We start from the raw sequence: 25,324 nt of genomic DNA on the forward strand, positions 1-25,324 counted from the left end.
AAAATTCAGCCAAAAATGGGACATTAACTCGGTAAATTTTCTACTTTGTTTTTCTATCACATTTAACCATTTTTCATCATTTTCTCTTCATTTCTCTTAGAATAAAAATCAGATCATCATCATTGTACCTCATTGCAGATTCGGCCAAGGGTGGGTATTGTGAAAATTTAATGCTTTCTTGCCTAATTTAATTTCTAAACACATTTAACTAACTAAAACTATCAAATTAACTAAAAATCAAAACCTAAACATTTCAATTTCTCCCCCCTTGAAATTCAGCCAGCCCTTGATGTCACTTTTAGATCTCTCTCCTCAAGCATGCTAAATGGAAACAAAGGCATAGGAAAGGTATAAATCAAGCTAAAGTCGAAAAATCTTACCATTAGACGCGTAAACGGGCGAAAAACGTGAATTCCCCTTTGAATTTTCTTGTTTCTCTTTGGTTTTTCTTTTTTTCTTCCCTTCCTCTCTATTTTATCTCTTGTTCTCCCTTATGGGCGGCCAGCACTTAAAATGGGGTTTAAATGGGCTGACTTTTTATTAAAATAATATTATATCATTAAAAAGGTCACATGTCACTTTCCCATTGGCCCATTTTTAAAATTTCATCCATTTGTTTCCAAATTTTCACCATACACTTGTCCCACATATCCATAGCTTACATAAAATTCTCAGACTTATCCAAAGTCTTAGTGGAGTAATTTTTGAAATTTAAACTTTTGCCCCCGTAAAAGTGAAAAATTACATTTTTTCCCAAAAAATTGAAAAATTGCCCATAGACATATTTTTCATCCCTTATACTTATACCATTCTCCAATTTGTTAAATTTGATCTAAATTCTCTCAAAATCTCAAATTTTGTCTGCGAGTGGCAAAATTACGATTTTACCCCTACACTCCAAAAATCACCAGAATTAAACTTTTTCACTTCCTATCATTAAATTATACTCCAAATAGTTAATCTTGGTCACAAGTTTCACTCCATGATCAAATTATTATCTTAGGTGGCAAAATGACGATTTTTCCCCTGAACATCAAAATTTTCAATTTTACCCTTAATGAAACCTCGAACTCCGAACAATCATTTTTAGTCATTCCTTGACTATAAAATATTAAATTTCATCCTACGATTCCTATTTGAACTAGTTCAAGGTTAAATCAACTCAAGTGTATCGTTAGGTACGATACTGGGTTTGGTATATTCTTAGGTGCTTTCCTAGCATAATAACATGCTACTCAGTGCATGTATATCATGACATGTGTTTATAGGGCCAGGTTTTAAAGTTTTGGGATTGCCGTGGATACATAGGGGAAAGGATGGGATTTGGGTGATCGTAAATCGGTTGACTAAGTTCGCTCACTTTTTAGCTGTCCATAGTACATACTCTATTGATAAGCTAGCTTAGCTCTATATAGATGAGATTGTGAGGCTACCTGGACTTCCCGTTTCTATAGTGTCAGATCGAGATCCTCGATTCACTTCTCGATTTTTGTAAAAATTTCAAGAAGCTCTCTAAACCAAATTGAAATTTAGCACTGCTTTTCACCCACAGACGGATAGTCAGTCAAAGAAGACTATCCAGACTATGGAGGATATGTTGAGGGCTTGTGTCATGGATTTTCTTGAGAGTTGGGATAGACACTTGCCGTTAGTGGAATTTGCTTACAACAACAGCTTTCAGTCTAGCATTGGTACGGCACCGTACTAAGCTTTATATGGAAGGAAATGTCGTACTCCACTTTGTTGGGATGAAGTGGGTGAAAGAAAGTTAGTTAGTGTGGAATTGATCGATCTAACTAATGACAAGATCAAGGTTATACGAGAAAGGCTAAAGGTAGCCCAAGATAGGCAGAAGAGCTATGCAGATAAACGGAGAAAAGACTTGGAGTTTGTGATCGATGATAAAGTTTTTCTTAAGGTTTCTCCGTGGAAAGGTGTGATTCGATTTGCGAAGCGAGGAAAGCTTAACCCGAGGTATATTGGACCATTCCGAATCATTGAGAGAATTGGACCAGTGGCTTATCGGTTAGAACTACCTCCGGAGTTAGATCGGATCCATAATGCTTTCCATGTCTCCATGCTTAAGAAATATGTACCAGATCCCTCTCACATCCTCGAAGCACCTCCGATCGAGTTGCATGAAGATTTGAAGTTCGAGGTGCAACTTGTGAGTATCTTGGATTGAAAGGATCGAGTACTGAGGAACAAAAGTATTTCAATGGTCAAAGTGTTGTGGAAAAGTGCTCGAATGGAGGAAATGACAAGAGAAGTAGAGCATCAGATGAGGAACCAATACCCGCATCTATTTGTCGAATCTGGTAAGTGAGATTTTGAGGTCAAAATTTTATTTTAAGGGGGGTAGAATTGTAAAACCCGACCCTATAAACAGATGTCATGACATACATGCACTAAGTAGCATGTTATTGCGCTAGGAAAGTCCCTAAGCATAGACGAAACTCGGTATTATACCTAACGGTACACTTAAGTTGATTTAACCTCGAACTAGTTCAAATACTAATCGTAGGATGAAATTTAATATCTTACAGTCCAGGAATGATTAAAAATGATTGTTCGGAGTTTGAGGGTTCATTTGGGGTAAAATTAAAAATTTTGATGTTCAGGGGCAAAATCGTCATTTTGCCACCTAAGATAATAATTTGATCATGGAGTAAAATTTTTGATGAAGATTAACTATTTGGAGTATAATTTAATGATAGGAAGTGAAAATTTTCAATTCCGGCAATTTTTGGAACCTAAAGGCAAAACGATAATTTTGTCACCCTGGGGTAAAAACCGTAATTTTCACCACCCAAAACTTGTCAAAATTATAGGATTTATTTATTTTTGATATGAATAACTATGGTATTCTAAGTGGTGAAAAATTGAGGTTTAAAGGATGAAATTTTAAAAACGGGCCAATGGGAAAGTGACACATGGCACTTTTTAATGATTTAATATTTTTTTAAAGGAAAGTCAACCCATTTAAACCCCACATCAGGTGATGGCCGGCCATAAGGAGAGAACAAGAAAGAAAATAGAGAGGAAAGGAAGAAAAGAGAAAAACCAAAGGAAAATTAGAAAATTGAAAGGGAAAATTGCGTTTTTCGACCGTTTACGCGTCTAACGGTAAGATTTTTCGACTTTAGCTTGATTTCTACCTTTCCTATGCCTTTGGTTCCATTTAGCATGCTTGAGGAGAGAGATCAAAAAGTGATATCAAGGGCTGGACGAAATTCAAGGGGGAGAGCCTTCCGGTAAAGGCAAGGAAGTCATACCTGACGAACAGTGATCGGGGCACCTAGAAAGCATTTAGTTTGTACAAACGGTGAGTAAACCTATTATTATTGTAAATTATCTAGAGTTTATTTTTTAATGCTCTTTATGTATTTTATGAAATAAAAATGAGATTAAAATGGGATTTTTGATGTTTTAGAAATAAATGTGACAAATAAATATATTGTGTTGATTATCTGAAATAAGAAAGTTTTGATTATGAAATTGAGTAATTGGAGATTGCCAATTGTCTTGACAAATATATTTTCCTATGAATGGCTTATGATATATGAGTATATGTGGCTATATTTTATAATTGTATTGGGAATTTATGTAAGCTGTCTTTTACTATGCAGGCTGGGTAAATAAATAAAAGCCACGTTATACTGTCAAAATTTTATTAAAATTGGTGGGTTTAGTCACTGCAGTGACGGGTTTCCGTGGACTGCCTATTAGAAGGGCACGGTAAACCCGGTTATATAGTTACTCCGATTGTAGAGGCGAGGAGGGTAACTCTTGGGGTAGTGTTAGAGCTCACTTCATGTAGAACCCCCACGTGAATGTGTAACTCGGCCAACGCCAAGGAACAGCTTGTTTTCAAAACTAACATGTGTTTAACATGTAAATATCTTAACAACCTTGGCGGACTCGGTTAGATGCCTCGGCCAAGGTATCCTCGAGGACTAGTTTTGGCTTGAGCCCTGTTTTTAATAAAAGTTATAAGCCTTAACAACTGTTTTGGTAAATTACAAATATTTTATGGTTTAAGAAATAAATTGAAAACCTTATGAAATGGTTTGTAATTTGTTGTTTAAACTTGCCTCCATGTTACTCACCTTTAGATATTTATGATAATGTCTGTTTACTCATTGGGATTTCAAAATCTCACCCACCTCCTTTCCAAATATTTCAGGCCTGTGGTAGCTTGTAGATACCCGATTTTGTCGAGGATTTCAGTTGACCCCTCTATCACACAGACAGTAGGTTACCATCACCAACACTTCATGTATTTATGGGCCACTTGTCATTGTAATTATTATTGTACATTATAACTTTGTAAATTATTGTATGTATGAATTTATTTTACTTCTAAGTTACAAAAGATTACTTACACGTGTTTCTATAAATATTATTTTATATAAAAATGATATATTTTTATCTTTTGATTTACTTGAGCCGGAAACGATTGGAAATTGTTTAAAATTGATATGTAAGCCTTGCAAGGTTCTGATTGGTATTCCGGGTAATGAGTATCAATCGGGACGTCGCGGAGGTTATCATGGGCCCGAGGGAGGTTCCAGGTCGTCACATATTCACTATTTCGAGAGTCAAATTTTTAGAGTACTCCGACTATCGATCCTCGGGTACAATTTCTTTGCACTTATCAGAGGATTCACCACCTAAACATAGTGCACAATCAAGCAATTTACCATATTGGTGCTAAACCTTTATAAAACTATATGGATACAGGAAATGGAATTCAAATTGTTCGGATTATCGTCTAAACATGGTGTTCTACACAAATTCAATTGTGTACCTAAATAAAACGGTATTGGCCTAATTCGATCTATCACTCGATTAATTGGCCAATATGTCCAATTCAACTCCAATTAACTCCATTTTTCTTCCAATTCTCCAAACCATCAAACACAAGTCAAATAGCATAAAATTGAGCAAAATCATCTTCACATTTTCTCTTGGGAATTTCGGTCATGGTGGGTGCATCAACACTATGATTTTTCCTACTTGACTTTCTCACCGTAATTCATCATTTCATAAACAATTCACTTGAAATAAAATCAAATCCACCATCTACACTGTACATGGAAGATTCGGCCAATGATGGATAATGGGAGGAAGTGAATTTTTCTTGTTGGCTTTTCATGCTACACATCACTAACTAACTAAAAACACTAAAATACATTAAAATCTAACCAAATTAAGAATCAAAACCTCCCTCTAAGTGTTCAGCCAGCAAGGGATTCATCATGATTTCATGTGATTCAACCATGGAAAATAAGAAAAAATGCTTAAGAAAGAGAGATCTGAAGCTTAAATTGAAAAATCTTACTTTTTTTCACTTGTTTCCTTGAATTTTCACGTTTTTCCCTTGAATTTTTCCACCTAGGGTTTTGTTCTTCCTTTTTATTGCTTCTCCTTGGTGAGCCGACCATAATGAAGAGAAATGGGTTGGTTTTGTGCTAATTTATAAGGAAAATAATAAAGAAATAAAAGCTTGACACTTGTCACCTTACCATTGGTCCATTTTTAAATTCTTAACTATTAAGCTTTCTTTCTCCACCACATAAAATCTTTCAATTATCCATAATAATAATGGGTGAAATTCATGTTCTGGACAAGTGTTGGGTGGTGCAAAATTACAATTTTGCCCTTGGGGTGGCAAAATGACTATTTTACCCTTATCCTCGAAAAAACGTCGAAATTAAAATTCTTCACTTCCCAAACTCAAATTATACTCCAAATAATCAATCTTAGTCAAAAATTTCATCCAACACTCACATCTTAACCTCGAGTGGCAAAATGACCATTTTGCCCCTAGGTCATGAAAATTCCAATTTGACTCTAAATCTATCCTCGAACTCCAATTTGCCCCTAAGTCATTTTGGGGTTTTAAAATTCTCAATTTCATCTTAAAATCTCTATTTGGACTAGTTCGAGGCTTAATTCAACTTATTTGCACCACTAGGTACACTACCGACTTTTGATAATTTTCGGGGCTTTCCAAGTATGCAAGTGAAATACCCTATACTTTGATATGGTAATAAATAAAGTTGATCGGATGCAAATTGAGGTCAATTAAAATATTTAAAAGTGATAAAAGACGAAAGGAGTAGTTTAGGATAAAATATTCCGCACGCGAAAAAATAATAATAAAATAATAATAATTTTATTGGAGGAGAATTTGTGCGATAAAAGGTGATTTGAAAGTCAAGTGAGGCATAATAAGGTATTTTGGGTACCAAGGAGATAAGATAAAATTTTTGGAATAAAATAATATTTTTATTAATTAAATAATATTAAAATATTAATATTTAACCGGATGTCGAAATCAGTCATGAAAAAGGGTCATATGGTTGATCCAAGTGGGGGAGAAGAAATACAAGTGAATTTTTGTAGAAATAAGTGATAAAAGTGAAATACGCGTGTTTTGTTAAGTCGAACTAATGCGGATAAGTAAATATTTAAATATTGTGGTAATACCGCGTTGAGGTACAATTTTTATATTTTGGTGGTACACGCATCGAGAAAGGAAGTTAGATGAAAATTGGAATTTTTAGACGTAATAAAAAGATAGAATTTAACATATAAAAGTTAAAGGATATGTAATGGAAATTAATGAGAAAAATAAAATTAACAAAGAGTAAAATAATAATAGTATGTGTATAAAAATAAAATAAAATAAAATAAAATATTATAGGACCAACATGGGCAGCTGCCCATGTGGTCAATAAAAAAGTCAAAGACTCTCGGTGAATTGGAGGGGGGGCCGACCATGTGGAACACATAGTGAAGGAAGAAAAAAAATTTGATGTGGCCAGCCATGATGGAATGTTGTGGAAATTTGTGGAACATTCAAGAAAGAAATAAAAAATATATATGTGTAGTTGACCAAGCTAAGTGAAGAAGACCAAGAAGAAGAGAGAGGTCGGTTGAGGGAGAAATAAAAGAGCAAAGGAAGAAGAAAGAACCAAGAGCAAGAAAAACAAAAAGAAAACCGTGCATGAGAAAGGAAAACAAAAGGAAAAGAGAGTTGAGTTGAGGGGCTGTTTTTGCTACCATTCAAGAAGGGAAAGAGAGCCATTTAAGGGCTGGTTTTGGAGGCTGAAAAGAGCCATTTTTCTGCTGGATTTGGAGGCTGGAAAGTGCCATTTTTTTGCTGATTTTGGAGGCCAAAAAGTGCAGAATTTTGCAGCAGAAAATTTAAGGTTTGAGGTGCTATTTTGATGGTTAATTGTGGTTGTTTTGGCTTCAAATTTTTTTGAAGGAAAGGTGCAGCTTAGCTACTGAAATTTGAAGGAAAAACAGAGCAGCATAGCTGCTGATTTTGAAGTAAAAAGGAGCAGCTTTAGCTACTGAAAATTTCTAGATTGAAAGACAATAAGTGTGACCGGTGGTGAGAGGGAGAGAAAGGAAGAGACTGGACGGTTTGTGCATGTGAAGAGAAGAAAAAGGAAGACAACAAGGCTGCTGGTCGGCTGGAGGAAGAAGGAAGAGAAAGAAAGAAAGAAAATAAAAGAAATTAAAAGAAAAGAAAAGAAAGGAAAAGAAAATAACAAGGAAAATGGGCATGGCCCAACAAGCAAGGAAAATTGGACATGATCCAATAAAGGAAGAATGGACATGACCCAATTAAAAAGACATGGGAGAAGTCCATGAATAAGAGTCCAAAAACAACAAAGGAAGAAAAATCCAAAAGAAAAGGAAGGTGGAGATTTGGGCCAACCTAGCTTAATTGGGTAAAATTTCTTTACTCTTCACCATAATTTATTTTGAAATTGGACTATATGGAGGATAAATTATTTTATTTAATAATGCATTAGTTAATTGGTGATATGAAGTAAATTTAAGTTGCTTAGAAGGTTGAAATAGGCACTAAATACCGTAAGTAAGTTATTGGTGTTAATACTCTAAAGAATTACGTGAACGAAGGATGCAATTAATTATAATAAAAATATATTAAGATGTGAATTAGACGAGTAGATTTATGATAGAATGAGAGAGAGAAAAGTAGAATTGATTCACTAAATGTATTGAATTTAAATGGTTGCTAGGAAAGCGTGTTGAACGAAGTAGGTGACGGGCGATTAGGTATAATTATATGCATATACGAAGTAATAGCGATGTAGAAATCCCGCTATTGTGAGGTGAGTAACCTTATCATTATTTTTATTATCTAAAGTATGTTTTTAATTGATTTTGATGAAATTTTATGAAAATAAAATTAAATGGTAAATCTTGAGTTTTACAAATAAAATGTGTCTACATGAAAAGATGTTATAAATTGTTTTAAAATTGAATGATGACTTTGAAAAATAGAGTTATTGGAGACCACTTGTTATGTTGAAAAATTTATGATATGAATAAATGGCTTATGATAATATTTGCATGAATGGATGAATTGGTATTTATGTTGAAATATATGAAATGTGTATTTAGCCTTAAAAGGCTGTGAATTACAATAATTGCCATGTCATGCTAGAATGAATTTTATTGTATGGTGGGTTTAGTTTGCTGCAGTGGGCAGATTCTAGGGACCAACCTATTAGAGGGGCACAAAATCCGGATATATATATGTACTTCGGTTGGAGAGGCGCGTAGGGTATCTCCTGAGGTATGGTTAGAGTTCACGTCACGCCGAAACACCTCGTGATGATGAACTCCGCTAACGCCAAGGAACGGCTGTGTTTTTCTCAAACTGAAAATATGTTTTACGTGCATACGAAATTTTAACAGCCTTGGCAGGCTCGAGTGTACACCTCTGATCAAGGTGTCACTGAGTACTATTTGATGGCATGAGCCAAATGTTTATGAAAATCATAAGCCTTAATGAGAAATTAAATGAAATACAACTGTTTGCATGGGTTGGGATGAATTTTTAAATTGTGAAATACTTAAAAATGATGGGATATTTGAATTGTCTCCTTTTACTCGGCTTTAGATGATTTAAATGATGTTTGTTTACTCACTGAGATTTTATAATCTCACCACCCTCCTTTCCACCCATTTCAGGATCAGAGTAAGCTGTAAATAGCTGATTCCATTGAGGGCTTCTATTGGATTAGCGTCCTCCACACAGTAGGTTCACAGTTTCTTTAATTCTAGTTATTGTGGGTCCACTTGATTTTGTAAATTTAATAGTTTACTGTGTTACAGTAAGAATGAATTTATTGTGTTTTTACGTTACAAAAAAGTATTTACGTATAACTCTAAAATTACTGTTTATAAGAAAATAAAATATTTTATTGAATATTTTGTTTTATCTTTTTATTATATTCAAATAATTATAATTTCATTCTTAATAAAGGTTTTAGATGCTTAAACTTATTTTTGAATATGAATTATATGATTGGTACTTGTTTACTACCTTTTTAACTGGTTTCGAAATTTTCAGTGGAAAATGACCAAAATACCTCTGTGAGATAAAATTTTTATTTTATCAGTTTTAAGTTAGAAATAGCTTAAAATCCTTTAGAACATAATATTTGGCAATAGTTACTCACCGGGGAAAACGAGAAACTGATATTAAGCCTTGTGGGGTTTCGGTTGGCATTCCGAGATATGAGTGCCCATCGGGGCACCGCGACGATTGTCGCGGGCTCGAGGGGAGTTTCGGGTCGTGACAGCATGCATTCTGTTAATCACATGAATGACATGGCTAATATTTTATGAAGTTGGGCTTGATAGTAGGAAAATGATATTTATAGCCAAAGCTTATCCAATTTTTCATGCAATTACAATAATGCCCTTAACAAGGCCACTTGTCTTCCTCCTTTTCTTGTGCAATCTTTGTACTCTTTTGACACTGGGAAAAGGTCCAAAATCCTCTGAAAGAGGTCTTTTAAGTAACCCCCAAAAGTCCTAGCTTCAAAAATCCCGTAAACTTGTTATTTATGGAAATTACGGTGAGGGCTATGGCTCTCAATTTCCAGCTCCGCGGTGCTTAAATGTTTTGTCCAACTTTGTTCTTTTGGTGCAGTACTTTTATCTTGACAAAAAATTTTTGACCACCTTCCCATCTAAACTGGGCAAAGTGGCAAGTATTAAATTTTTAGCCCTGCCACTTAGCTTTCTAATGGTCTAAAAATCATGTCATTTAGACTTCTCTAGTGGGAGATATGCTTGAAAAACCGAAACATATGCTAATAGAGCAACATCCCATTATGCTCCTTTCTTCACCCATTGAAATTATTTTTGAATCCAACTCCTATAATGACATAAAATAATTATAAGTAACATAAAACTAGCATCATTAGCTCAAATTAAACCTTTTAAACATAAGTTCCACCTCGAGTTGAGTCTATGAAGGTCGAGGTTTCACACGTAAGCTTTATTAGCCACCATATCAAAGTACGGGATACTACATTGGGTTTTAGTTTAGCCCGTGAAAAACTATTGTGAAAGGTTTTAGTTGAGCCTGGTAAAAGCTATTGTAAAGCTTGGTGAAAGTTTGTGAATTTCACCGGTGCTTAATGGATTGTTTGGAAAATCCTTTGTTGGATAATCAAGGTAGTGGATGTAGGTCTTAGACCGAACCACTTTCAATTATGCTGTCTTTTTACTCTGTTTTTTGTTTTATTTTTCTTTCATTTATCTTGCATTTGTCTACACTTAGGAACAATTTTTGAAAGAGCCAAATTGTGCTATTCACCCCCCTCTAGCACATATTATTGGTACCAATAGCTCGAACCATGCTTTGTGAAAGCAATTTACCAAAGTATTTTTTGCAGAAGTTGTCAATATAGTAGCCTACATTCTAAACAGAGTTTCAATAAGGGTCATGATATCTAAAACTCCCTATGAATTATACAAAGGCAAAAAACCAAACATTTCTCATTTTAGAAGTTTTGGCTGTAAATGCTTTGTTTTGAACAATGGAAAACATTTTCTTGGAAAGTTTGTATGAAACGTCGATCTTGATAGACATGTAGTGGAGGTAGACGCGATGATATAAATTAAAGGTACTTTGGTCATTTTTCATGTGAGCTCCCAAAAGTAAGTTTTCTAATATTATTAAGGTCCAAGTAGGCATAAGGAACAAATAAATTATATATAATAATGAAATACATGAAGAAAAATAAAATAATAATAATTTTCACAGTAGGGGCAAAATGGTCATTTTGGGTCTCGAGTCTAAATTTCTAAGTTTTTGTGAACTCTAGTACCTCTAGTCTATTATGGACGTTGTCACAGTGTTAAAAGAGTAAAAACGTTGGAATAAAGGAAAAAATAAGGGAAAGTCAACTATTAAATGGCATTTTAGTAAATAAATGGAACTTTAGTCAACATTAGCCATAAATATCTAATTTTCCAATAGCTTCCTCCTCACTTCCAATAGCTTCTTCTCCTTCTTCCCATCCCTTTTCCCCATCTCAAGTTCTCCATCTTCCATGGCAACCTCCTTAGAAACCTTCATGATTTTCTCATGGTAACCCTAAACCTTATGTTTTTATACACCTTGTCATAGGGATTTTCATGCTCTTCTACTTTTACACCTCAAGAACCTTAAAAGTTCTTCTTCTGCACTTTCTCTCATTAGCTGAACATTTTAGAGAGAAAGGGAGACTTTCCATAATAGCTTGAAAAAGTCTTGTAAAGGAATTCAACCATAAGTCCACCAAGGTGAGAATTGAGTTAGGGTTGATTTTTAAGCTATTGATGAATGGCCAATAATTAGAATTGTGGGTTGATTCATTGTTGAAGGTTATTTATTTATTTCTAGTGTGACTAAGGTAATGCAAGCTAATGACTAGTTAAATTGTAATTGGAATCTAGTTAGGAATAACTAGTAATACTTGATTTAGGAAAGAGCTTTTGGAATTATATTAATGCCAATTTGGGTTGGTTATGATGCTATTACGTGTGATAGGTCCCAACGAGACCCCACTTCTCAACTTGGAGCATTAGTGGAAGTTGGAGTCGATCAAAGCATGAACAAAGACATGTAAATGAACTTGCATTTTAAAATATTTTGGGAAATGCATATGGTTTTAAATGAATCATTTGAAAATTTTATTTGTTTTTGAATTAAAAATGCTTGGGAACAAGCCCTTGATGAAATGTTCTTACATTGTGAAATGTGCAATGTGACTAGCTTATGAGTTCTATACTATGTTGATATGCATGTGATGCATTGAATGATACACTTGTGTGAAAATTGTAACTACGCATGTGCGATTTAGGAGTGCACATGCCAGTAATGACATGGTGCAAAAGTGTATATGATGATGATGATGACAATGATATTGTAGTCTGTGGTGTGAGAGTGCATAGGATGATTCCAGCTATGTGCGGTGTGGGAGTGCACATGAGCTAGGTGAGGCGGTAGATGTATACCTGTTTATATATGCTATGGAAAGGTTATGAAAATAATATGTGTTTGTATTAAGTGTTGCATGTTGAGATTATCAAATGCTTCCAAATTGATTTTCGTTGTAGCAAAAATGGATTTGCATGGTAGCAAAATTTCTCTTAACTCCACCCACCCTAAACTTCACTACAGCGAGAAACTCTCGGGTGGATGGTCTTAAAACTTTTCCATGCTTACCTTGCTTGGACTCTACTATAGTTTTCACTTTTTAACTTCATTGTTGATCATGGATCTTTCAATACTAAGGCACTAAATAATCAAGGGTTGAATTGAGGGGTTTTAACAAGAAATTAAGCTAAATTGCATTGTTTTCAACATAAGTGCATCATGTTTTCTAAAACTTCCCGTATTGAGGCTTGGTTCCTTCTTATGTTCACTCATTGGGTTTACGCTCACTCTTTTTAACTTCATGTTTTCAGATTTGGAGCTAGTTGGGACATAGATTGAGGGGTCCACTAGTGTTCAACCTTTGGTAAGTATCATGGCATTCATTAGCCATATTTCCTTTGCAAAGTCACTGCATTGGTCGTTATGAGTCTTTTGCATGTGTATATGTACATTAGATGTGAAGTGCTAAGATTATTTTGCAAACAATATATGTATATTTTGATTGATGATGCCATTATGAGATGGCAAAGAATGACAATACTTTGGGATAATATAAATATAAATATTTGGTTGCTATGTTATATAATCGAAATACGTATAGTTGACAATTATGGTTTAGAAATGGTGATGCATGATTGATGAAATGATGAACCCGATTACATAAAGAGGCTTGCTTAGGCTTAGTAGGTTATGCCCATTGGGCCCATACGCCGGTCATGGCTCGAGTTTTGGGCTATGACAATTTGATGCTAAGAGTGATAAGACAATATTTCTAGGGTATGCAGTGAACTCAAAAGCTTATAGAATTTTTGAGAAAAGAACTTTAACAATTGAAAAGTCCATTCATGTAGTTTTTGATGAAACTAATGCTTTGTAAAAGAAAGTTTTTGTTGATGATGATGATGTAGAGGACTTTGAGAGACAAATGGAAGAAATGAGCCTGGTGAACAAGAAAAATAGTGAATAAAATTCTCTTGAAAGAGAACCAGAAGCTTTATCTTTAAAAAATCTACGAAGAGCTGACAGTCAACACAATGATCTTCTAAAAAGCTAGAAATATGTCAAAGATCACCCATAGAGCAGATTATTGGTGATCCTTCAAAAGGAGTTAAAACCAGCAGAGGAGTTAAAGAAACATATGAATACTTAGCTTTCATTTCACAAATCGAGCTTAAAAATTTTGAAGAGGTAGAAAAACAAAGAAAGCTGGATGTTGGCTACGCAAGAAAAACTTGAACAATTTCAAAGAAACAAAATATGAACATTAGTTTCCAAGCCATTCAATCACCCAATTGTTGGTACAAAATGGTGTTTAGTAACAAGGTAGATGAACAAGGTAACGTGCTAAGAAACAAAGCTAGGGTAGTTGCACAAGGATATAATCAGGAAGAAGGTATTGACTATGATGAAACCTTTGCTCTTGTTGCTAGAATAGAAGCCATAAGATTATTGATGCCAATCTTGGTCTATGAATTGATTATAAATTAATTGATTAAAATTTATATTAATCAATGAAGTCATTAATGAATTCCATTGCCAACTGTTGGCTCCATAAGTTTTTTATGATAATAAAACATTCCCACTCATTAATGTCTAACTATACTACTTGAATGTGCAGGATGAAATATATGTCAATGATAAATTAATCACTGAAAAGCAAATATCAGAACTCATAAGAATAAAGGAGTTTCAAATGAGCCACAAACAAAAACTTCTTAGTCGGATAACCATGGGAGTTAGTCAACTAAAGTCCAAAAGTGAAATTAACTACTTCAATGATAGTAAGCTCTTAATTGATTAAAGTCTTACTTAACCGATTAATGAAATAAAGCAAATTGTGAGACAAAGAAGACTTAATCGACTAAGAAGTATGGTTAGCCAACTACAAGCTCACGATAAAAAATTTAATTGCGAGACAAAGAAGACTTAGTCGACTAAGAAGTATTGTTAGCCCATTAAGAGCTCATTGCTAGAAAATTTGATTATAGGACAGAGAAGACTTAATCGACTAAAAGCATGGTTAGTCAACTAAAGCACACTGTCTGAAAATTTGAATTTGAATGCTTGAAGAGAGACTAACAGCTAGAATTGACTCTAAACTATTTCCAACGATCTGAAGCTATAAACATCCATCAGAGTTGGTTTTTCAAGTATAAAAGAAATCCCCAATAACTACAATGAAGATTAGATATTTTCAAGATCCAAAAGAGCTCAAAAATAGCAAAAATTCTCTTAAATCTTCTTGCTTTTCACTTTAATCTTTGTAATAAAGTTTAACACTTCATCTTGTACCATTCAAATTAGGTTAGTGATTATAGGTACCCTTTTATGTCTGTTCTCCTTGATTTTTTAGAGTGTGGGAGTCATTTTAAGGGGATTAATCAAGTTTGCGTTACCTTGATTAGTTTTATAGGTTCTAACTCAGCCTAAGAAAGGTTAGATTTTGGTTTTGGTTGATCCCAGGAAAAATCATTGTTAAAGGTTGTGGCTAAGACTATGAAAGCCATTGTAAAAGCTTGGTGGAAGCTTGGGAATTCCATTGTTTATAGTGATTTTGTTTAAAAACCTTTGATTGGAAGATTAAGGTAGTAGATGTAGGTCAAAGAGACCTAACCACTATAAATCTTTGTGCATTGTTTACCCTTTTTTATTTTTCATTTCATCCTTCTTTAAATCATTCTTTCATCTGGCATTTAACTTCTCATCATTGACCTTTAACTAGCTCCCAATTAGAAGTCAAGTTTAGTGACATTCACAAAGTACTATTCACCCCCCCTTTGGCACACTTCTTTGGGACCAACACCAACATGTTAAGAACCTAATGGATCACACATAATGATTGCATTTGAATTAAATTGGGAGAGTGGTGATTTAAGTTAGACTTAAATCACATGCTAGGTAATTAACTTCTATAAACTTAATTAAAATAGTTTAATTAAGTTTTAGAAATAATTATAAATAGTTATAATTATAAGGCCTTGATTGTAAAATATAAAAGAAATTAATTTTGATTTTAATTTCCAAAGACTTAATTAAAAGAGTTTAATTAAGTAATGGACCCAATATTATAATGTGTTATAATATTAAGGGCTTAATTGCAAAATCGAAGTTATTTTAACCTAACTATATAAGTGACATATTAACTATTTACCATATGAGAGTTTTTCACAATTGAAGAAAACCTAGTTTTTGACAAATAAAGAAAAACATTGTCTCTCTTTGCTACCACTCCCTTTGTGTGAAAGAGAAAATTGCTTATGAAGTAATTTTCAAGAGAGGTTCAGCTAAAATTGTGAAAAAGAATAAAAAGACAATTATTGTCCTCTTTGCTAGCACAAAGTATAGTTAAAAACTCCCTCTTTTGTTGAAGGTTTAGGTGCAATCGTGTGTACTACTGTTGGAGGCCAAGCACTTGATTAGCTAGGATTTTTGCACTTTGTGGTGTTCGCGGGATTAGTTCAAAAAGTGCCATTAAGATTATGAAATTACTTGGCATGGTAACTTTCTGAATAATAATTTATTTTGTACTTTTATGTGTTAAATATCACAAAGGTGATCCATGGTTGGAGGCATGTTTTGATTGTTTAGTTCTAAAGTTTTAATTTTCTTTCCGCTGCATATTTGAGCATGTCGTCCACAGCCAAACCCATCGGTTTCTCTTTTAATGCCCAAGTTTGCCATAATGATGACGAATGTCCTTCTTTTTGTCTTTTTGACACCTCTCTTAGGTTCAGTGCCTTTTTATTTTGGGTTGTTACTTTTTCCCCTTTTGGGCATTTTTTTTTATTTTCTTCGTTTGAGCCTTTGAAGAAGAAAGAAGAAGTAGAGCTCTTGTTTCACTTTTGATGGACTTCTCTGTCTTATTTTGCATGTTCACAAGTTTATAGAGAGTAGCTTTTAAATGATTCATTTGGAAGTTCAACACAAACTAACTGAAGATGTCAAGAAGAGATTGTAGAACTAAGTCAATATTCAACTCATGATCCTTCACCAGTCTTAATTATCCAAGCCTCTCAATAAGTCTAATCATATTTAGTACATGAGGTCTGACAAAACTCCCTTATACCATTTTGCATTGAAGTAATTTCGTAGAGATCTCATATCTCTTAGTGAACCCCTCCTTATCGAACAATTCTCTAAGGTGATGAATCATGGATTAGACATCCATTTGCTTATGCTATTTTTGGAGATCCGGGGTCATACTGGCTTGCATCACGCATGTTGCCTGATCATTGTCATCTTTATTGTAGTATCTCGTATTTTTATAAGGTGGCTAATAAAGTTTACGGATGTCAATCGAGGTTAATTACCGAGTTAAAAAGTGTAATTCAGAAGTGAACCTATGAAATCTCAATCTCCATAGACACATAACTAAAAGTAGACTCGAAAATGCGAACCAGGGGTAATTTCGTAATTTCACTTGGTGAGCTTCTACGAGTGGGTTTTTTTTTTTTTTGCTATTAAGGTCTAAATAGGCCTAAGGAATGAATAAATGATGTTTATGATGGTAAATAAATGAAAAAGGTGAAAATAATGATCATTTCCATAATAGGGGCAAAATGGTCATTTTGCATCTGGGGTCTAAATTTTTAAGTTTCGTGAACCCGAGTACCTTTAAAGTATTATGGACTTTGTTTCGGTGTCAAAAGAGCAACAAGATTGCACAAAGGATGGGAGGAAGACAAAGCCACCATGTTAAGGGCATTTTGGTAATTTCGGTGGAAATTTGGATTAACTTGAAGTATAAATATCTTTCTTCCAGTAGCTTTTCACATTTTTCCAGTAGCTTCTTCTTTTTCTTCCTTCTTCCTTCTCACGTTTCTTTATCCTCCATGGGAGTTCTCTTCAAGCTTCCATAACTTTCTCTCTCTAGCTCCAAATTTCATGATTTTGTGCACCCTTTCATAGAACTTTTGTGCTCTTTCACTCTCTCACTTTAAAACCCTTAAAAAGTCCTTGTTCAGCACTTTCTCTCACTAGTTGGAGGTTTTAGAGAGAGAAAGAGAGATTTTCCACATTTATTTGGAAGCTATGGGAAGAAAATTCAACTACAAAGAAACCCTAAGGTGAATGATGAACTAGGCTTGGTTTTAAGTTGTTGATAATGGCTAGTAATTGGGATTATGAGCAATTTTATTGTTGAGTTGTTTGTTCTTTTTTAGTGTGATTAGAGTAGTGCAAGGAATAGCCATTTGATATAGTTGGAAGCTAGTTAGGAATAACTAGTAGAACTTGATTAGGAAAGAGCTTTTAGAATGATATTGATGCCAATTTGGGTTGGTTGTGATGTTGTGTGTGTATAGGTTCCAACAATGCCTCACCTGCCCATTTGAACCATTAGTGGTGGATCCTTAAGCATTGGTGGAAGCTTATTCAGGATTATAGCACTACACTCCTCAGTAAGTGCAATTCTCTCAAAATCTTACAATTTCCTCTTTTTGGTCAGGATATCTTTCAAGAATTTAAGATAACTTGGCATTTGTTCTAAAGCTTTAGCAAAAGGAATATTAATGTGCAGCTTTTTAAATACCTCAAGAAATCTTTGAAATTGTTTGTCAAGTTTTTTCTTTTGAAAACGTTAAGGAAAAGGTGGTGGAGGTGTGGGAGACGATTTTAATTGTGATTTTTCAACAAATTTTTCAACCATAATTTCTTTTTCAACAGTGTTTTCAATTTTTTCTCTTCAGATTGAATTGAAATCTTAGAATTTAAAGCTTTATTACTTACCTCTTTTCCATTATGGAGAGTGATTGCCATATAATGTTCCTTACCTTCACTTCTTGGGTTGGGTTCAATCTCATTTGGTAAGGTACCATGAGGTCTAGTATTTAAAGCACTGGCAAGTTGGCCCACTTGTCTCAAGATTTCTAATTGAAGCTGCTTGATTTTGAATGGAGGTATTGACCCTTGTCATAAATGTATTAGCTTTTGTTATGAACTGCATGAACATATCCTCCATTGAAAGCTTTTTCTCAGGCATATAGGCTCTAGATGGAAATCTAGGAGGAAAGTTTGACTTAGCTGCTGATGAGGACCGTTGGTTGTTATTCCATGAAAAATTAGGATGATTCCTTCAACCAGTATTATAAGTGTTGGAATAGGGATTGTTCTATTGTCTATTTCCAACAAATTGACAAGACTTAGAACAAATGGGACAATTGTCATTGGAATGTCTTTCCCCACAAAATTCACATGTCATAAAGGAGTTCTGAATGGCATTAACACTCAGTTTATCTATTTTTTTTGCGAGAGAAGCCAATTGTCCAAAAACAGTGTTTATCACGTCTAATTCATAAATTCCAGCAATTTTTCTTATACCTAATCTTTCAAATGGCCATTGATAATTATTAGAAGCTATTTCTTCAAGCAAATCATAAGCCTCATCAATGGATTTACTCATGAGTGCATCTCTAGTGGCAGCATCCATGGTAGTCCTAAAAGTTCCCAGCAAACCATTATAAAAAGTCTGAACTTGTAGCCACTTAGGTAATCCATGGTGAGGATACCTTCTTATCAAATCCTTATACCTCTCCCAAGCCTCATATAGTGATTCAGAATCAAATTGTATGAAAGAAGTGATATCATTCCACATCTTTGCTGACTTTGCAGGTGGGAAAAATTTTGCTAAAAATTTTTTTAGCCAAATCATCCCAAGTATTACTGGAACCCGTAGGAAGCGAATTTAACCAACTCTTTGCCTTATCTCTCAATGAAAAAGGGGAAAGCCTTAATCTTATGGCATCATCAGTAACACCATTAGCCTTGAATGTATTGTAGATTTCTAGAAAATTTATAATATAAACATTCAGATCATCATTAGGAAAACCCAAACTGAACAACAGTTTGAATTATCTAAATGATTGATGGCTTAATTTCAAAGTTATTGGCTTGAATATGAGGTCTTCGGATACTAGAATGTAGATTTTGTGCTTGTGGGACTACATAATCCCTATAAGGCTTGGTCTCTTCCTCTTCTTGATCAGCCATTGTTTTACTAAGAGCATAAACTTTTTTATTTTTCCTCCAAAGTCTTTGAAAAGTTTTTTATGATTTTTGGATCAAAAGGAACAATTTCCAACTTTCGGGCTCTTCGCATACAATGACCAAAAGTACCTAAAAATTAAATGAAAGAAAAGTCTAGATTAAAATTAAGAATGCTTAGTATTAATATTATCAAAAAAGAACTAAAAATCAATTCCCCGACAATGTCGCCAGAAACTCGTTGTTCAATTTTCTACCCAAGCAAGCATACGTATCAAAAAGAAAATATAATAATGAGTAAAGTATCGTTCCCATAGAGAATTGTTTTAATTCCTATTGTTAAGTACTAAAATTGAGACATCTTAATCTTATCCAAACAATTAAAAATATAATTAAAACAAATAAACTAATAAACTAAAAATAAAACTAATCTAAAATATATTAGCAAATTTACTTTATTAAATTCGAGTTACTGCCAGACCTAAGATTATGATATCCATCAACTTCATCAGAATATTGTCGCTCTCTCTTTCTTTTTTAACTCAGTTTAATGGATTAAATTGCTAACCTAGAGTTCTAAATTATATACAAGTCTCTATCGAGTTTCTCATAAAAATACATCTCTCAATTAATTTACTATATGTCTATGCAAATTATATTGAAGAAAGATTCATTACGTTTGTGTTCTAATTTTGGCTACATATGGCTTACAGGTGTATGCCAACCTTATATGCAAATCAAACCACCTAATCAACTAAGTGCATTCGATCATACACTATTCTATTATAGATCTACTTGAATCTCCTTCGTCAAGGTTTAACCAAGGTTTCCATTTCAATCTATTTGGTGGCTAGTTAACTAGAAGCATTAAGAACAGAATGGAATAAACAACTTAAATTCATCAAACATAAGAAAAAGAGACATAAATAATTTAGACTACATATTGAGTTCAATCCTAATCTTAGATTAACAATTTAGTTCCCCATCAAGTCACACATCATCATTGAATAAAGTTTAAACATTCAAATCTAATTAAGAAAAATTAGAAAATAACAAAAAGATAAAAAAACACAAAAATTATATTCTTGATCTCCAAAACTCCTTGACTCCTTCAAATTCTTCTTAGCTTGAATAACTTTGTGGCTTGACTCTCAGCTATCAATATGGTGTTTCGTTCTTCTCTGTTCTCTCTACTCTGAAAAATTATTTTTATAGTGCTTTGAAGTTTGGCCAAGTTGGGTGAAAAAAAAAGTCAATTGCTAAGAATGACATGATTAGAGAATCAACACAGCAGAATAAAAAAATTGAAATAAAATAAAAAACCATGCCTCCTACCTTTGGATCACATTGGTTGTTTAATGCAAAGTTCAGCACCACATAAAATCGAAAACAATTTTGTCATGACCCAAATTCTGGGCCATGACCGGCGCATGGACTTAATGGACATAGCCCACTAAGCCCAAGCAAGCCTATCTATGTAATTCTATTCATCGATTTCATCATTTGTACCTAAAATCGTATTTCGTCATTTTTATCAACAAGTATTTCAATACTATACTATAGAAACCATATATTCACATTCATATGATTCAAAATAATGTCATCCATGCCATCTCTTGCTGGCAACATTAATCAACACAAACGTCTATGGCTTAAGATATATATATATATGTATCTTAAGAATTTACATCAAGGTACGTATGTTCAATCGAAAGGACTCTCGACTTCCAGCGGAGCGACCATAATGAAGGTGTAGCTAATGAATGCCATTGATACCTATCAAGAGTGAATGCAAGTGGATGCCTTAGTCTCGGCCCCAACTATCAACGGATTTGAAACATGAATTTGAAAAAGATGAGTAGAAACTCAATGAGTGAACATAAGAAGGGAACAAGCAAACGACACGGAAAGATTTTGAAAACATGATGCACTTGTTTCAAAAATAATGCAATTGATTTAATTTCTTACTAAAAACCCCTCATTTTAAACTTTGATTAATAATCTCATAGTGTTACAAAAATTGATGATCAATCCATAAAGTTAAATGGGTGAAAAATATGTCAGAATCAAGCAAGGTAGCAAGCATGACAACAAGTTTCTCGCTGTAGTGAGAAACAGTCTCAGTCTGCATATCTTACGATTTTTCAAGCATATCTTCCACTATAGATGTCCAATTGACCTGATTTTTGGACCATTAGAAAGATAAGAGGCTGGGATACAACTTTGATGTTTCACTTTGCCTAATTCTGACTGGAAGGTGGTCAAAGTCATTGTCAAAGTGGGAGCACTGTACCAAAATTTTGGAACCACTCGAGAGTTTCTCACTGCAGTGAGATTCATTTTCGTTGCAGAGAGAATCTGCAGAAAATTTCTCGCTACAGCGAGAATCAGGCTAGTGTAACCCCTTCCAACCCAAGAGTTTCTCATTACAACGAGAATGAATCTCGCTGCAGCGAAAAACAGAGCAATTTTGTTAAAAGGGGTCTTATTACATCAAAAGCCATTTTCTTGCTGAAATGAAAAGCAATTTGGGAGCAATTAACAATGCCAACATACAACACAATTACAAATATTTTCATAAACTTTCTATGACATATATATATATATATATATATATATACATTATCATGCATACCATCCCAACACACTCCGCTCATGTGCACTCCCTACTCGCACATAGTTGGGTCATCATCAGCTCATGTGCACTCCCACACCGCATATAGCTGGGTCATCATCAGCTCATGTGCACTCCCACACGCACATAGCGAGCTCATCATTATCACATAAAAAGGAACCTCCAATGCATTATATACATATCAATAAAATGTGATAATGCGTGAACCATTTATATGGCACATTTTCAAAAGATAGAAACATTTCACCAAAGGCTTGTTCCCTAGGTATATTTTTTTAAGCAAAAACAAATGAACTTTCAAATGATTCATTTAAACATGTAAGCACTTCTTGAAACATTTTGAAATGCAAGTTCACTCACCGATATTTGTAAAATCTTTACCCAACTCTAACTTCCTCTAATGGTCTAAATGGGGCTGTGGGGCTTCATTGGAACCTATCATCAGAATAGCATCACAATTAACTCAATTCACATAACTATAAATTCTAAAAGCTATCTCCCAACTACAAAACACTCACAAGTCTAATCACTAGTCATTCTCAACACTTAAAATCAACTCTAATTCACTACACACCTTGGTAGCTTGTAATTAAATTCCTTTCCAAGAATTTTCAAGTTATTGTAGAAACTCTCTTTTTCTCTCTCTAAAACACCTAACTAGTGAAAGAAAGTATAGGGTAGGTAATCGTAGTAATCAACTCACGGACCCATTTCCACGTAATAACATTCGGGAGGTCCTCCTCCACCGGATTTCCACAGCCATGGCAATCTCGACGATGTTGGCCAACATCGGAGAAATTAGGTGGTTGCAACCACATACAACAACTTGTGGCCTAGCCACATATATACATGACAGACTGTGGCCCCAGCCATGTCTAATAGCCCGTTGGTGACCCAAAGATTCTGTAACTAGAGCTCACTTTTGCACAAGGGTCACATTATCCCGATGTGACATTCGACCTACTCTCGAATCTCTCGATTTGACAAAACCATTTAAAAGCAAGTTAGGTTTTCAAAAGCTCATTTTAAAAATATTTCCATAATACTAATCATGGTGGCATGATAAATTTCGTTTGTAAGACTTTATAATGTAAAACCTTTGCATTCAGTTTAATTATCAAATCAGCATAGTGAATATGTAATTTATTCATGAATGCATATCACACAAACAATAAGACACATTTTGACATAAACCATGTTAAAGACCTTGTTTCCTAATTTCTAAAACTCTTTACATATGTAGTTAATATATACATATATACAAAACCTTTCTCAAAGCGTGGCATTCACAAGCCTAACATTCTACCAACTCATGCTATCCACAAATTGCGTTTAAAGCAAAGCAGCATGTTTATTAATCGTATATCGATATATAGTTATGGAAATTTGAAATAGACACTCTCTACTCACCTTACAATAATGGGACACTACATCGCTATCGATTTGGGTGCGTATCTAGCTAATTCTACTGGCCGGTCACCCTTTATCTCCTCCGGTACAGCACCATGGCAAACCTTCCTCATTTACACACTTCCTAGCAACAATTCACACTCAATATACTTAATTATTCACATGTACAACAACACTTCAATCAATGAATCCTTAACCCAATTTCATATTTTTCATCAACATTATTCAAAATCAATTAACATGCAATCCACATACTTTCAACCGACCATAGCCAACACAACATAATGTACTCACATTGCATGCTCACCTTTCGGAATTCCACATATAGTTCACAATTTCCTCACATCTTTGGTCACCATTATTGCCACAAGCATAAGCAATTAATACATATCTCATTTCTCCTTTCTACTTGTGATTTCGAAATTAAAACACTTACCCATTACTTATCTAGCTCAAAATCACCACGTATTCCAAGTTCCACCAACATGCATGCATCCAGTTCTTGAATCCTTGAAGATTCTTGCTACCATAAATAAAATCCCACATTATAATCGGTTCACAAGGCATGCATTCAAACAAAATGATAATTTTTACCTTCCTTACCTTGGAATCTCTACGCTGAACCACCAATGTCGACTTTAGCTCCAACAATGGCATGTGTGGGGTAAGAAAACCTCTCAGTTTTTCTCCAACTCCTCCAAAGCCGAACCTCCCTTTTTGTTTTTCTTCTTTCTTCCTTCTCTTTTATCTTTACTTCTTTCTCCTTTCTTCTTTTCTCTTTTTGCTTCCAAGCCGATTCTTTCTTTTTTCTTCAAAGGTTCGATTTTTCCAAGCCTTTTCCTGACATTTCATTTCCTTATTTCTTCCTTATCTCCCATTGGACCAATTAATCCCCCACTCAAATTTCATGCACCAATTTCCTTCCTTATTCATTGGCTCATAATCTATCCTCATTTATCTTTCCATCTGCCACCTTCACTCTTGCATTCTTTCTTTCTTCATTCTTTATTGCATGCACCACCTTATTCCTCCAATCATATTTCATGCATAACCTTAACCTTGTATTTTATTTAGTCACTCATTAAACCATTCTAGTCACATGCAACCCACATTTTCTTTCCTCATTTGGCCACCTAATGTACCAATCTCATTACATGCAAATAAACTTAGTCTTATTCTTCCTTTTACTTCACATGGTGGGGCTACCACATGTTCCCCACTAACTTTCTCCTTTTTGCATGCTATGATTTGCATATAATAGTATATTCGCATGCACATCTCATTATCCCACATAATTTAATTGTCCTTGGTTAGTTATTTTTTGTAACAATCGCTCCTCGATTGCTACCAGCGTCCGAGCCTTGCGGGAGAACCCTCCAAGTCCCAAACAAGCCTTAATTGAAATTCTTGTTATTACCTTATATTCATCCCACCAACTTATATAATCTCTTTGAATCGTATAACTCATTGTAATATGGTATTGAACAATAATCGTAATAAGTCAACTTAACCTTTATTTCACATAATTGCAAAAATACATTAAAGTCTGTAATACCCAATTGTACATTTGCATTAACACTATTTACAACCAATTTATGTTATAAATGACTCGACCTCTAGCAGCGAAGTGACTCGAAATGAAGTGCTATGAGATGCCTTTACCTATCCGCAGTAGACAATATGTGCCGATGAACGCACGCTAGGTCGATCACTATCTGCAAAAGGGAGATAATGAGGTATGTCTCACATACTCAGTGCTCATCAGCTCCATGAGCAGGGCATAGATGGGAAACAAGAGTAAAGCAGAT

General features: G+C 34.3%; 1 long non-coding RNA gene across 1 annotated transcript; it reads left to right on the forward strand.

Moving 5' to 3' along the window:
* Positions 7,592 to 9,102, forward strand: LOC108662852. Its single transcript, XR_001928697.1, has 3 exons — positions 7,592 to 7,751; positions 8,067 to 8,159; positions 9,025 to 9,102. It is a non-coding gene; the product is annotated as an uncharacterized LOC108662852 (long non-coding RNA).

Source organism: Theobroma cacao, chromosome 7 (assembly GCF_000208745.1).
Source record: "Theobroma cacao cultivar B97-61/B2 chromosome 7, Criollo_cocoa_genome_V2, whole genome shotgun sequence".
NCBI lineage: Eukaryota > Viridiplantae > Streptophyta > Magnoliopsida > Malvales > Malvaceae > Theobroma > Theobroma cacao.